Here is a 12,266-nt window from a genome sequence, read left to right as displayed (position 1 = left end):
ATCAAGCCTAAGTCCTTATCTATCCTTTCTAGATTAAGCAATTAGTAATCATGAATGACTTTTATCAATTAATTACTTATATGCATATTCATGGTAATTATGCATGGATCAAACAAATCAAGCATTTATCCATTAAGTTAATAAGTTATAAATTTAAGTTAACTTTTATGTTGAGTTTTAAGTTTACCAATTAATTTAGTGTTTATTGATTGGTTTCATAATTAAAAGGCACTTGATTATAGCTTGGTTGGTAGAGTTTAAGTTTCACTTTAGACTTGTAATCCAAGTCTAGATTTTGTGATTTAGTTGAATTATCAACAATCTTTTCTAATTTATCAATTTTATCTTTTAAAATATTATTTTGTATTTCTAATTTTCTAAGAGTTAATTTCTTATTTTTATTAAATAATTTTGAGTTATTCTTATTTGAATCAACTTTATTCATTGCATTATTAGCATGCATATCTAATTTGGAAGAGAAATCTATACTAGAGCAAGCAGGATTAGTTAGGGTACATACATGTGTTGCAAAAATTAGATTTTCATATAATGTAAATTTACTTACCGTGATTTCTCTCATTGGATTCTTGGGTCTTCTTTCTGGACATTGACTTTTGCAGTGACCCATTCGTTTGCACTTGAAGCATTCAATGTGCTTCTTTTCTCTCTGGATTGATTTCTCCTTTTCCTCTGGTTGTGCCGGCCGAATCTTACTAGTAGGGCACTGGTTTCTATAGTGTCCTCTCTCCCTACACTTAAAATAAGTTATGTGAAATTTATAATTTGAATTTACAATTTTACCTATTAGATCCATGATAGGATTCTCCCTCTTGACTGTTGTCATCTCAAATTCGGATTCAGATTCAGCTATCTCTTCTTTGGCCATCAGTGCTATGAAATCGGTCTAATCTGATTCTTCTAAGTCTGGTTCGGAGGTTAACTCTGGAGATTCATACTCAGATTCGAACTCAGGTTCAACTTGGTCTTCTAGTTCTGAAGGAATCTTATGAACTTTGATCAATTTCTCCCAAAGCTCCTTAGCATTGTTGAACTTTCCAACTCAATCAAGCTCTGAATTTGTTAGTCTGCATAGGAGAGTACATGCTGCTTTTGCATTTGCCTCGATTTTTCTTCTTGTTTGTGCATCCCACTTGTCATAGGTGATGGGCACACCTTCTTCGGTGGGGAGTATAAATTTGATTTGGACTATGGTCCATATCTCCACTTGGGTCTTCAGTTGGTGCTTCATCTAGTCTTTCCAATATCCAAAATTCTCGCTGGACAAGAGTGGTAGGCGTGCGGTGTTGTACCCATCTTGGCAGGCCATTAAAAATGGAGAAATCTCGTACACAATAAGAAAAAAATGAATGTTCCAAGATTAGGTCTTGGATTAGTAGTGCGGGAGAAAATAAAATATTTCACTAATTTTGAAATAATAATAATAAAATAATAATAAAAATATTATTACAAATTTTGGTAAATGTGATATTTTGCTAATACTGACTAATGGTGAAAAGATAAAAATGAATTTTTCAAAAATAATTTTGGAGGAAAAAATCCCCTTGCTCGATTGGTGGTTTCACCAAATCAAAGCGGCCTAGCTCTGATACCAATTGTAGGATCGTAGACGTGCTAGAGGGGGAGGGGGTGAATAGCACGCGTGGCTTTCACGTTTGTTTCGGAAAACACAGAGTAAGAATGCAGTGTAAAGTAAAGAGACAAAGAGCACAATCGCAAACACCAAGAGTTACTTGGTTCGGAGCCTGTGGCGACTCCTACTCCAAGGCCCACACGTGAGAGTGTTTTGGATGGGAAATCACTATAAGCTCAAGAAATCTTTACAAGATCAATTACAATTGTAATATTAAAAATAAGTTACTGACAATACAAAGATGTTGGAAAAGAATGTCAATTGTCGGTGTAGCAGTTGAGCGTTGTTGAAGTGTTTCATCGCAGCACACAGGAGCACAAATAGTCTGATTTTCGGTTACCTTGAAGTGCTGGCCGAGCCCCCTTTTTATTGGCTCCTCAAACTTGATCCATATCCCCTGATCTCAGGATCAAGTCTTGACTCGACCAGGATCGGTCGACTGATTCCCATGTTCGGTAGACCAATCCCACCTGAATCAGTCAGCCTTCCAATCCCGATTCTATTGCTCGAATAGAGTTTCTTCGTTCGGTCGACCGATCCCGCTGTTTGGTCGACCGATCCCTAGCTTATTTGGTCTGATCAACTCGGCTCGACCACGTCATCGCTTATCCTTGGTTCGGCCGACTGATCCCGAGGTTTGGTCGACCGATCCCTCGGTTGAACTCGGTTTGATCTCTGAAAGTCTGATCCTGCTATACAGGGGTTTGGTCGACCGATCCAGACATTCGATCGACCGATAAAGGTCGAATCTAACCCTACAACAAAGTGTTATCTCCTATAAAATAGAGTTAGACAAATAACAATTAATTAAGTAAAACAACTTTTGACAGCCTTCAGTCTGTCCGATTCTAACTTCGGATTTTCTCTGGAAACCCTAGGTCGAACCAACTCCTACTGTTCCCTCAACGGGGAATGTGTCATTACCTACTCCTCTTAGGAGAGAGTACGTGTTACCAGACCGGTCCTCCAGACCGATTGGACTTTTCGCCTAGGGTTACCACTCCTAGGACCTAGGGTTACCTCCCCCTAGGGTTTTCCATAACCAAGGGTTACCACTCCCTAGGACCTAGGGTTACCACCCCCTAGAGTTTTTCACTTGCCTAACCGCAGCTAAGACTTTCCATCATCTAGGGTTATCTCCCCTAGTACCTAGGGTTACCACCTGCCGAACCGCAGCTAGGACTTTCCATCACCTAGGGTTACTACCCCTAGGACCTAGGGTTACCACCCCTTAAGGTTTCCCACATGCCTAGAATCCACTAGGACTTTTTCCTAAGACAACTTAGGACTTTCCTGCATGCTTAATCAATCTTGTTAGATCACAAGACAACTTAAATTTGGACCATTTGACATAATTAAAATACAGGTTCGATCGTCTGATGCTTCCCACACCAACATATTATTTGCAGTAAATATGTGTGCTCGCTATCAAACATGCGTAAAAGAGTCTCATCTATCTTATGTTAAAAGAATAATTAAATATCTAAAAATAACAATTAATGTAGGAATGTGGTATCCTAGAACATCACATTTTTAATTAGTTGGTTATTTTGATTTAGATTATGCCAGCTATAAGCTGGATAGAAAGATGCAAGTGGATGTTGTCAATTACTAGGATCTTCTTTAGTTAGCTGGTTTAGTAGAAAGTAACATTGTATTACCTTATCTACTACTGAAGTCGAATACATAGCAATGGGTGAATGTGTAGCTCAATTGCTATGGATGTCCCATACCTTAAAAGATTTTAATCTAAATTATAAAAATGTAAAAACCTATATTGATAACATAAGTTCTATAAATCTAACTAAAAATCCAGTTCATCACTTTAGAACTAAACACATAGAAGTTAAACATCATTTCGTTAGAGATCATGTCTCAAAAGGAAATATTGAACTTAACTATATTGAATCAAAATCTAACCTAGCTGACATATTTATCAAACCTTTACCTGAAGCTTAATTTAGTAATTTAAGAAGACAATTAGGAATGTGTTTTATAAAATATGTTTCTTAACATATGTTTGAAAATGTATAACTATTAGTTTTCAAAATTATTTTTGCAAAAATTCCCCTTTCAAAATTTTATTTTCAAAAATTATTTCAAATTATTTTATCTTTTTGGAGTAGCTTAGGTCTTACCGTAGAATTGCATGATTCTATAGATTTAGCATCCAGCATCTCACAAGTATAGTAGAATTCCTTTCTTGTGTATTGTGAAACTTAGACCGATGTGAGATGCTTAGGACTTAGCCTAAGATTTAATATGCTTATGTCAGTACATCGTTATAAATCTGGGCTTTAAACAACACATATTGATCAATTTGAGTTACCTAGCTAGTAACAAACTAGTTAGACTCATATGCTCAAATTGACCAACCTGAAACTAAACCTGCTATCTTGTGGTAGTCAGTTAAGTATGATGGTTGGACATTTCACCATAAGGATAATTTTTTTAGTTTTTAAACCATGCTTAGACTTCTAGGGACTTATCAATTTTAAGGGGAGCTTCAAACTTATTTTTCATAATTTTCAAAATTCTTTATCTTTGAAATTTTTTCAAAATTTTACCTTTGGAAAATTCTTTAAAATTTGACCTTTGCTAAAATTTTTCAAAATTACTTTTCAAAATGTTTACCTTACAAATTTCCAATTTTTTTCTTACTAAAATTTTCAATTTCTTTTTTTTTTTAAATGTTTACATTACAAATTTTCAATTACAAAATTTTTCCTATAAAAATTTTTCAAACTTTACCTTTACATATTTTTTAAACTTTCAAAATTTTGTCTTTACAAACTCTTCAAGAATTTGTCTTTCCTTAAACTTTCAATTTTTTTTTTCAAATTCAGAATTTTCATATCAAATTTTCAAAATCAAATTTTTCTACAGTTTGATTGCTTCCCCTATTTTTGATATGTGTCAAAGGGGGAGAGATAGTGATTTCAGGGGGAGTTATTTAACTTAGGGGAGAGAGTTAAAAGAAAAAGAAATACTTGTTTACTTATTTGTTTGAATATATTAACTTAACTATGAACTTTAGTTGCCAAACATCAAAAAAAGGGAGATTGTTGGTCTAGGTTGCACCAGAATCAAACCTAAGTTTTGATGTTGTCAAAGGTCCAAGTTAAGTCTTGTTGTGATTTAACAAGTTGACCAAGTGTATAGGTTGTTTACTAAACTAGGAAAGTCCTAGTTGGAGGCTAGGCAGGAAAAACTTAGCAGATTGTGGAAGCTAGGTGGAAAGACTAAGTGGGTCGAGAGGATTCGACACTTGGCGAAGAAACTTGATAGGTTTGGAGGACTGTAGATCGAGGGAAAGTCCTGGGTGACCAATCCAATTCTAAGCGATAAAATCCAAACATGTCTGGAGGACCATGTTTGGCAGGTAGGTTGAGGTAAGCAACTGAAAGGAACAACCTAAGGTCGCTGATCCAACTGAAGAAACCGGGAAGGTTTCCAAGTTGAGATTAAGACAGTTCTACTATCTAATACTACTCATTCATCAAATATATTATTACTATGCTAATCTTTATTTTGCAGGAATATTTTGTATAACTTTGTTTTACAGGTCTGGCCTGATCGGTCAATCGAACAAGAGGATCAGTCCACCAAACAAGGCTAACTCGAATCAAAGACAAGTTTAGACTAAAGCAGAGCAACATCTGATCAAGGCTTGATCGATCGACTGAACCAATGATCGGTCGATCAAGTCCTAATGATGTGGCACCTATCAGATCGATCAGAAGCATATATGGAAGATTGGATGATCGGTCGACCGAACCAGGGGATCGGTCGATCAAATGATCATCGCATTAAAGGAGTATTAATGAATAATCTTGATGAACAGGGAAAGCTCACCATTCGATCGACAGAACAGAGCGATCGGTCAACCGAACCATTAAACATCATTAATGCCCGAGGATCAGATCTCAACGAAGAAGGCAGGGAGCAGGTTCGATAGATCGAACCCAAGGATCGGTCGATCGAACGGTACCGATTCTTATAAAAGTGGAGCTCGAGGTCTGAGGTTGAACCAAGTTGTCTGTTCATCACTATAGAAACTCTCTATTTGTGCTACTGCTCTACAACCAGTCTTCAAGCAAGTGTCTACTTCATTCAAGTGCAGACCAATCTTCATCTCCCATATAGTGTCGGTATACATTTACTTTAAAGCTTGCATTGTACTTAAATTCATATAAGATAGTAGGTTGTTACTATCTTATATTCTTGCATACTGTATGCATTGCTTCTTTCCGAAGATTTTGAAAAGAAGAATATTAGTGTATTGCCCAATGATACGATCAAGGATTGCAGGGTCTTATAATAGGAGTCGATATATGCTCCGAACCAAGTAACCACACGAGTTCTTTATTTTCCGTTGCTCTACTTTTGTTTTTATGAGTAAATGAAAAGTATTTTTGACGAGCAATATTCACCCCCCCCCTTTATCGGTTCATTACTATCCTACACTTCGTCACTAAGTATACGGTCAATCCTTTGACCCACTTGACTTTCTTCCTCATGCTAAATGTCTGGTCAACCTTGACCCACTTGGACTTACCATCTCGTGCCAAGTGTCCGATCCTCTATGACCCACTTGAACTTCCTAACACCAGATCCAATCATCCTTAACCTACCTGAATTTCTACTTGCCTAGCTTCACTCACCAGAGCTTTTCACCACCTTGCTTCACTCACTAGGATTTTCCCCTGCTTAGCTTCACTCACTAGGGCTTTTTACCTAGCTTCACTCAGCAGGACTTTTTCCACTGCCCAACTTCATTTACTAGGGCTTCACTTATTAGGGTTTTTCACCTACCTTCACTCATCAAGACTTTTTATCATCTAGCTTCATTTACTAGGATTTTTTAAATTATCTGGCTTCACTCACCGGGACTTTCTCACTGCTCAGCTTCACTCACTGGGACTTCCCACACTAAGTGTCCGGTCAACATTGACTCACTTGAATTTTTATCTTCTGTCAACCTTCCCATTAGAACTTCTTGACTTTTGGTCAAACTTTGACCATCAATTTCTATATGGACAATTGCACCTATAATCTTCATACATTATCAAATATCAAAATTCAAACATCAAGACTCAAGCTTAAGTCAACTCAAACTTAGTCAACTTGGTTAATCTTAACCCAGGGGAAATTGGACCAACATAAAATGACTGGTAATGATTCTTGAGTCCAATTTTCTTTCGTTAGGCCTACATGGCCTAGTCTCAACTGGACAACCCCAGATATATAGATGTCTAATACTAGGTGTTCTACCTATCCACAACCTGTATGAGATTTTTATTACTACTTTACTAGAAACTCTGTTGAGTAAGAAATCACAGTCTTGAGTGTCTCTCCCCATAAAGCTCTGATAGAGAAAAAAATATAATCATACTCCTCACAAAGTCTTATAGTGACCAATTTCGTAGCTCTACTATACCATTTTCTTGAGGGGGGTACCAGGTATGGTGTATTGTGTTACTATTCTGCACTTTGCAAGGTATTTTGCAAATAAGCCAAGACATTATTCACTTGATTCATCAGATCTATCATAGTATTTACCACCACAGTCTAATTTGACAACCTTAATCTTCTTATCAAGTTGATTTTCAACTTCGACTTTAAAGGTTTTGAACATCTCCAGGAATTCCAACTTCTCTTAAATTAGGTATAAATATCTATATCGGAAATAGTTTTCTATACAACTAATAAAGTATGTTTGACTATTCCAAGAAGCTTTAGGGAACGATCCATATATATTTGTGTATGTATTAGTTCTCTGTGTTAGCCTTGGGACGGGTTGGCGGGGGCGTTGGAGGCGAGCGTAGTCACCTTTGCCAACTTGTATGTATTAGTTCTAAGATTCCACTACTCCATTTTGAACCTTTATTACTTTTGTTAATTGTTTCCCCCATGATGCACTCAATGTAGATACTAAAATTTGACATATCAACGAAATCAAGAATTGCTCATGATATTAACCTTTATAATAAGCATTATTTAGAAATATTGCCTAAATGTTTATGCCACAACATCGATGAATTCTCACTCATTAAACTATGCTCTACACCTATACTATGCATTACAACATTATTTGTATGAGTTTCAATATCTAGTCTATATAGTTTATCAATCAAGGAACTACTATCATACAAAATAAAATTTTAAAAATATTAAAATTTTCATTTCCAAAGGAACAAGTGTATCCAGATTTGTCCAAACATCAAATTTGAAATTAAATTCCACCTAAATGATGACACTACAAATGTATTTTCCAAATTCAAAACTACATTGTTCTCTAAACAAACTCTAAAGACATATATTGTCTGTACTTTTACCTTCTTGTTAGTTCCCGTATAGATGAATCTTTTAGCATCAATTTGTTGGTCCCTTGCGGCCGATGAGAGGAGAGTGAATTGCTCTGCATAATAAAAATAAACACCTTTCTCGACTTTGGAAATAATAAACCACTTGTACAAAAGAATTAAGTAACTAATTAAAAAGAGAAAGAAGAGGTAGATTTTTTTTACTTGGTTTGCAATAAGGGATTGCTAGTCCAAGATGTTGAAAGATCACTATCAAATCTTCTTCAGGTTTAGAAGCATCTTACAGCAGTTAAAGCACTTGATTACACAACTAAACAGAAAGAGAATCATTTATAAGTGTTGTTACTTAACTATTGAGATCATGGTTGTATTGATACCTCTGCTCAGGATGTCTGGAAGGGTTCCGGACACCTGGGTATGGATAGAACTTTATCCACGTCGCAAGGGATCTCAACAATTGGCTTTTTGATAAACTTTCTGGTTCAGGCGCCTGGGAGGGTTCCAGGCGCCCAGAGATGTCGATCCCCCCCCCCCCCCCCCCCCACCCCTACCCCTGGGCAAGGTGCCCTAGGGGAGGCCAGGGGATTCGGATGCCCCGGATAGTCAACAACTTGTTGACTGCCCGGTTTCTCCCCGTTCCGGCTCCATTCGCTTGGGTGATTTTGGTCATCTTGAATAGGGCACCCGAATCCATTTTCCGGCCTTCTCAAGCAAACTTATACTCTGGCTTCTCGTCCCTCAGAACCATCGCACGCTTTCTTTTCATCCGCCAGTATACTCTTCCACAACACCTCGTCCCTTGGACGCACCGAGCCCGTCGACTCTCTCCTATGTCGTCCTTCTCGCTAGCTGTGTCTTTCGCTCGACCTCTTGTGCTCCTAAGTTCCTGCATACTCAGACATAGGACATCAAAATATAATAGGATGTAACTTGACTTGGTTAATCACATCAAAACTATTATGAGTTACTTACAATCTCTTCCTTTTTTATGTGAGCAATCTAAGTTAAGTTAGGGTAAAATAAAAATAAATAGCAGTAAAAATAGCAAGTACATTTTTTGTATTTAATAAAAAATGTGAAAAAATTAAAATGTCACCCTCCCCCACACTTAACCTCTAATCAAAATGTTACCCTCCCCCTAGACTTAACCTCTACTTCTTCCCCTTTAATCACATTAAAAATAGGAGTAAGCTGTGAACATAACTTGAAATAAATTTAAAACAGAGTCAGGGATAACACTACAATGACTATCATCCAGAAAATCATGAAGTTTAAATTTTTTTAAAAAAATCTGGATTTTTACAATTTATAAACCAATTTTGGAAAAAAAATAATTTGAAAAATATTTTTAATTATGAAAAATTATAAAAGAAAATTATTGCTGTAAAATTGACATAATCATGGTTGTGAAAATAATTTCACTAAATTATGAAATTGATATAAGCATAAATAAAGTATTTTCTACAAAAAGTTCTATTTAAAAAAAATATTTAAAAATAATTTCCAAGCTCAACAAATCGTAAACAATTTTCTAAAAATATAATAGAGCATGCATTTTTACAAAAAAATAAATTTTCAAGAATTAAATTTTTATAAATTTTTAATATTAAAAATTTACATTTGGATAAATAATTAATAAAAAAATTCACCAATGGTAAAAAAATTTTAGTCAAATTTCCTTAGATAGAGAAAATAATAAAGTTTCATAGGAAAATTAAAGTTTGCAAAAAAATAACTGTGCAAAATAATTTTAAATTAAGAAATACAAATTTTGTTAAAAAATTTATAGAAAAATAATACAACAATAAATTTTTTAAATTTTTTATATAAATGAGTAATGAAATCCTCTTTCTCAGAAAAAAAATAAATTCTAATTAATTTCTAATAGAAATCATGCAAAACAATTTATTTAGTTAATTCTAAACAAGCAATAAAAATTAAATCAATTAAAAGTATGATATGCATCAAAATTTAATTTAAGAAAGATTTTGAAATTCAATATAGGTTCTTTCCAACTGGGTTAATCAAAAATTTTCTAAGGATATATTTTGGTGATAATTTTTTAATTTAGCCCTTGTGATATCTAAGATGTCAATTGAGTCCTTAAAAATTTTTAAAATTTTAAAGAATAACATTCGAGCATGCATATTTTTTCAATTTTTATATTTATTCTTTAAAATTTTCATTTTCTATTTTTAGTTTGTCGAAATCTTCTAATCGATAAGATATTGTTAAGGTTCCTTTTAATTTATTATTTTCTTTTAATAACTTTTTATTATCTATTTCTAATTTACATGAATTTTTTGATAAAATTTTAATAAATTTAAATAATTGGTTAGCAGGTAGAGATCATACCTGATTTACCTTGTCAATTTCTGTTACTCCCCCTGTAGAGCTAATTTCTTTTGACGTTGCTCCCCTTTCTTCAATGCTTTCGATGCTATTTTAGATGAGCTCGCTTTGTCTTCTTCTTCTTGGTGACTTGCCATCAGCACAAGTCCAGCGTGGGCTTCGATCTCCGACTCTAACGACGTTTTGTTCCACGTCGCCTGTAAGTTTCTGTGGTTTGTTTGGGTTGACTTCTTGTCCTTTTCCTTGTTCTTTAATTTTGGGCAGTTGTCTTTGATGTGTCCTTCTTCATTATAGTGGTAGCATCTTACCTTTCCTTTTCTTCTTTTATCATGCACTTGATTAAACTTATTAGTCTTAATTTTTTTTTGAATTTCCTTACCATGAACGTTGTTTCGTCATCGTCAAGTGATGTTTCAGACTCTGGTTCATCCATTTTTGCCTTTAGGGCAATGTTTTGCATCGTCTTCGTCGTTAGATCTGCATATCTAGATTCATGAATTTCAAATGTCGAAATCAATTCCTCTAAATTACTTACCTTTAAGTCCCTAGAGATGAAATATGCATCTACTAAGGTTGACCATTCAGAAGTTCTAGGAAATACCTTAAGCGTGTACCTTAGCGAATCTCAATTGGTTACCTTTACTCTGAAATTCATGAGTCTGGTGATAAGTTCTTTGATCCTTGAGTGGATGTGTGAGACGGTTTCATCTTCTTCTAACCGGAGGTTACTGATCTAGTTCTGGAGCAGGTCCCGTTTCATGAGTTTTGCCTCCGAGGTCCCTTCGTGTAGTTCTAGAAATTTCTCCCAAAGCTCCTTGGCTGACTTGTAGGCTCCAATCTAATTGACTTCTTGAGGCGATAAGACGCTCAGTAGATGAAATTCTACCTTGTCTTTGCCATGAAATCGACATGCTCCTTTTTCATCCACTGATGTTCTTCTTTATCCTTTGGTGCTACAAAATCATACTTCATTATTATTAATAATTCAAAATCAGTTTTAAAAAATACCTCCATTTTATTTTTTCAGTTCACAAACTTTCCCTCGAACTTTGGTGGGTAGATGCTCGGTTCGGCCATCGTCATTTGTGTTTCTGTCGACGATTAGTCCTTCTGAAGCGGTTGGGCTCTGATACCACTTGTTAGTCTCTTGTGGCCGGTAAGAGGGGGGTGAATTGCCCTGCATAATATAAACAAACACCTTTCTTAACTTTGAAAATAATAAACTCCTTGTACAAAATAATTAAGAAACTAATTAAAAAGAGAAAGAAGAGGTAGATCTTTTACTTGGTTTGCAATCAGAGGATTGCTAATCCAAGATATTAAAAGCTCACTATCAAATCTCCTTCAGGCGAAAAAACCTCTTACAGAAATTAAAGCACTTGATTACACAACAAAACAGAAAGAGAATCATTTACAAGTGTTGCTACTTAACTACTGAGATCAGAGTTGTATTTATAACTCTGCTCAGGTGCTTGAAAGGGTTCTGGGCGCCTAGGTATAGATAGAACTTTATTCATGTCGCAACAAATTGCAACCATTGTCATTTCAATAAACTTTCTGGTCCGAGCGCCCATACGGTGTTGATAGTGTAAAATACCGAAAATAGGCAAATATTAATAAGGGAATTTTTAAGAATTTTTAGAAATTTTTTGGTAATTTTTCGGAGCTTGTATGGACGAGTTAACGGGGACAGAAAGGGGGCCGGAAAAGCCTGTTTAGGCTACCCTAATTTAAAGAGGAAAAGTTTTTATTTCTCCTTTTCTTTTATTCCTTTTCTTTTCCTTTTATTCCCGTGCCCTAACCCATGCGACACCGATACCTTTTCGCACGCGACAGTTCCTCCTTCCTCTTCCCTCTGATCGAACGCCGGCCAAGCTTCTGCTTCCCCCGTCTCTTCCTCTCTTCCGGCCGAGCAGCACCGACTTTCCCTTTCCCTC

The sequence above is a fragment of the Zingiber officinale genome, chromosome 2A (assembly GCF_018446385.1).
Source record: "Zingiber officinale cultivar Zhangliang chromosome 2A, Zo_v1.1, whole genome shotgun sequence".
NCBI lineage: Eukaryota > Viridiplantae > Streptophyta > Magnoliopsida > Zingiberales > Zingiberaceae > Zingiber > Zingiber officinale.
The sequence above is the reverse complement of the archived record's forward strand: the minus strand, read 5'-3'. Positions refer to the sequence as shown.